Raw genomic sequence first — 4,265 nt, forward strand, 5'->3', positions numbered from 1 at the left:
TTTCATGAGGCTCCAGACTTCCAAAACTAAGTATTTTAATTTTTTTTTTAAAGTTTAAAGTTTTTAAAGATGTTCCAAATTTATTTTATAAAAATTTCCACTACACAGTGCAAGAACATTCTTTCCATTCAAAGCTTTGACACTGTACAAAACAAAGGACCACATGAGAGCTATTGAGCACCTCCATTTTAAATTAGTTCAAACAGAACTAATAAAGTTCAAACAGAAAGGAGGGCACTCATAAACTCAGTAGACCCAAGGAAATGTTCCAGAATAAAAGAAAAATGAATTTTCCAGGACACTTAGTACCCGAGATGTCACAATAGTTGTTCCTCTCATGGCACGATTCCTAGTCAAATTATTCAGTGATTATTCTATTTCAGTTTCTCTATTGAATATTCAGTTTAATTGCTCAAAGAGAATTGCTTTGCTATTGAATATAGAAAAAAAAAAAGAAAGGAGAATAATTTTTGGCTGAATCTATCTTGCTGCTCTGAAGCTGTAGGCTATAATTTTTAGTGTCCAGCTTAAAGAGAAAATATCTGGTTCCTGCCTTGGTTTTAACCATGAGAGATTAAATGCATTTAAGAAATGGATATATTGGATATAGAAATAGATATATCAAATGTATATTCTCTTTTCACTTGAAGTATGATTGACCACCCTGTGCTTCACTGCCTTCTCTTGATCATCATGGCATGTCAAGAAAAATTCAAAGCTAATCCAATTTAATTTACTCCTTAATTACAGGACAGCCTGGGGACTAATCTGCCCAAAGAACTGTGTGTTTTTAATCTGACAACCTTTTATGTAAATGCTGTGTTCTATGGAACACAGAAATGCCAGCTTTTAGGCCAATGATTCCCAAAACCATAGGGGAAAAATCCATTGTCAAACCTCAAATTTTATAATTTACTTTCCCTGCCTGCTAAAAAAGTAAATGGACATTCTACAGTTTCATGCACTAGATGGGGAACACACTTTGGAAATAGTTTTTGGGCTAGAATTGTTTATAGAAAATTGCTTTCTTTTCAGTTGGTCAATGATATCTCTTCTAGAAGTAGAAATTCCACAGAAAGCAAGAGACCAGGAAATGAGACACTTACGTATGAAACTGAAGGTGAAGAATATGAAAGGTAAGTAAAAAGTATTAACAATTATTAAAGTGTTACAGAACATATCAAACTAAAATGCAAAGTAGACAGCACATTAAAGAAATTTGAAAGACTACATGACACACAAACAATTAAAACTACTTTGTCCAGTTCTACATTTCTGAACTGAATATTTCTTTAACCAAATGACTTCCTAATTTATGCTATAAACCCATTAAAGTATAAAACGCCTCCCAGCTCTGTAGAGAGACCCAGACAGACTGGATAGGTGGGCTGAATCCTACGATATGAGGTTTAAGATGACCAGGTGCCATTACTTCACTTTGGCCACAACAACCCCCTGCAGTGCTACAGGCTGGGGACGGTGTGGCTGGACAGAGGCCAGGAGGAAAGGGACCTGGGGGTGCGGGTCGACAGCCAGCTGAACATGAGCCAGGGTGTGCCCTGGTGGCCCAGAAGGCCAAAGGCATCCTGGCCTGTATCAGCAATAGTGTGGCCAGCAGGACCAGGGCAGGGATTGTCCCTCTATATTCAGCACTGGTCAGTACCCAAATGGTTCTAAGGTAAACAAATTGCCTTTCCTATTGTGAATAGTATTAAAGCTGTAGAGTTTCTGAATTATTTTCTCACTTATTACTGAGAAAGAAAAAATACACAAATATCCATTCAAGACAGATTAGTTATTGACATTAACAGTTATTGACTTTAACAATAAGTAACCTTTATCTTTGCCATCATTCCTGATTTAAAGGAAAAAAAACTTCAAGAGACATCAGTGTTAGGGAAGTTATTTTTAGCACAAAATTAAAAGGAAAAAAATGCTCCACTTGAGTTTCAGAAATCCTTTTAAGAGTAAAATGAGAAGACAGGACAGTGAAGATGGCACTGTCTTGGTTTCTAACTGATGTATGACAGTGATATGTGCCAGCCAGATGCTGCAGTCTTTTAAAAAATGACCAATTTGAAATGGATGTTTTTGTCAGCACTGTTCTGGATGAGTCAAACACAGACAGTGTCAACATTAACTTCCTTACAGACAGTCCATCTGAGGAGGAATGAGGGCTGTCTGGGATTTCCTAAAAACAAAGATGATTGTACAGATTTACTCATGTGCAGCAAGTTTGTGATGCCTGAAAGCACCAGACATACCATACACATGCATCACAGCTGGCCTGTGCCTGTGCCATAAAACCAGTCTTCAAAACACACCAAATCTTTCAGATATGTGATGTACCAGGGAGTCACACATGAGCAAAGATACACCTGATACTTCCCCAGCTGTCAGGCATATTGTACAGGCACATGGCAGCTATGCATCATAGATTCATTAATCACTGCTTCCAAGACATAGCACATTCTCTACACATAGTATGCTGTTAATCAACTCACAGTCAAAAGGATTGTTCAGGATTTCTAAGTTCTGCAATGTGTATGGCAGACCTGCTGCTTGTAATACATGACTGATTTTTTTGGATCTCCAAGCAATTGTGAGAAATCTTCATGAATTTCCTGAATTGATATTTTAAAAGGAAAAAGAAGTCATGGCTAGCAACTAAAAGATGAGAACAGCTCAGGGAATGATCTTCCCAAGGTCTGAATGAAAGATCAGCTGGTTCAAATCAAATTGCATTTTAATTTTTTGCTAAGTCCTTATTCTTTAAAGGTGTTCAAATAAAAATCCACATAGATTTGCATATATTTAGGACAACTTATTTCTAAGTATTTTCTTTATGAATTTTAATTAAATGTGATTTAAAAATGGGGCTTCTGAATCTTTTAGAAACCAGGCTGAAAAAGATAATTAGACCTTTTAAGTTATTGATGTGTTTAAGCCTCAAATAGATACTTCAAATTTCAAATTTTGTCTCTCCAGGTATTTATAATGAATTCACAGGCCTGATGAATTGCATCTGAGAAGATCAATTCTCTCCAGAATTGACCAATTAAACTATGATCGTTTTAAGTAAAGTAATATGGTCAAAACTTGTTTTATGGATGGCCCATGCAAATTATATTATTTAGTATTTTATAAAACAAAGAGTTTGACATCTTCCAGTAAAAATATGAGGCTTATACTGCTCATAAAATGGTGGTCAATAGACTTTTTGATATATTTAATAGGTGTATTAGTGCTGCAAACACTCATTTTGTCATATTTGAGAAAAATCATCCATTCTCCCTTAAGTGATGAGAGGGGATGTGTTTTTCTGGTTTAGTTTCCTTTTTTGTGCCCTGCAGATTAATGTTTCTGTAGCATGAATATCATCATTAAACAATCTCATTAGCTCTGTTTGAATGAATACGCAATGTTGTAAAGCAGCAAATTTCTGCATACAGATGGTATATTAGCTTGTATCCACTATAATGGTGATCATTGGATGTATTTTGTGTGAGCTTTGATGCTGAACTTCCAAATACTGAATTATTTTTCCTCTCCTATACTCAGTACTCCAGGGTTTCCAGCCAAAATTCCAGCAGATGGAGGCACAAGAAGAATGACGGAATGTCCAAATCATCCTCTATCACCATCCTATCAAATGTACAACACAACTCTCTTACAAGCAGCTCCCATAATCAAGCACTGGCTCATTGACAGCATGAAAACCTCTAGTACTTCAACAATGTGCATTAAAAAAAACAAACAAACAAACAAACAAAAAAAAACCTGCCAGCAGCTATGTTGAGTTTGAAATGTCCCTACAATGATTATAAAGAGAACCTTGGGTAACATGATCAGTTTTAGTTGTAGATCCCTGTGGACTGATGGATAAGATTTTGGTTGGATGGTTGCATTCAGAGCACAGTGGTTAACAGCTCAGACTCCCAATGGTTACCAGTGACAAGTGGTGTCCCTCAGGGCTTTGTATTGTCAGTGTTACTTAATATTTTCATTAATTATATAGATTAGGGATTAAGTGCACTCTCAGCAGATTTGCAGATAACACCAAGCTGAGTGATATGGTGACACACCTGAGGGACAGGATGCCATCCAGAGGCACCTGGATAGGCTTGAGATGTCAGCCCATGGGAATCTCATGAGGTTTAAAAAGACCAAGTGCAAGGTGCTGCATCTGGATCAGATACACTCAGTATCAAAACAGGCTGGATGAATAGACTGGAGCATCCCTGCTGAGAAGGACTTGGGGGTAT

The 4,265-nt window shown here is 36.8% G+C and overlaps 1 long non-coding RNA gene across 1 annotated transcript; it reads left to right on the forward strand.

Moving 5' to 3' along the window:
• Positions 1–833: 833 nt before the first annotated feature.
• On the forward strand, positions 834–4,005 carry LOC137476631 (uncharacterized). The gene is made up of 3 exons (XR_011000478.1): positions 834–936; positions 1,059–1,136; positions 3,562–4,005. It is a non-coding gene; the product is annotated as an uncharacterized lncRNA (long non-coding RNA).
• The last annotated feature ends 260 nt before the right edge of the window (positions 4,006–4,265 follow it).

This window comes from Anomalospiza imberbis, chromosome 6 (genome assembly GCF_031753505.1).
Source record: "Anomalospiza imberbis isolate Cuckoo-Finch-1a 21T00152 chromosome 6, ASM3175350v1, whole genome shotgun sequence".
NCBI lineage: Eukaryota > Metazoa > Chordata > Aves > Passeriformes > Viduidae > Anomalospiza > Anomalospiza imberbis.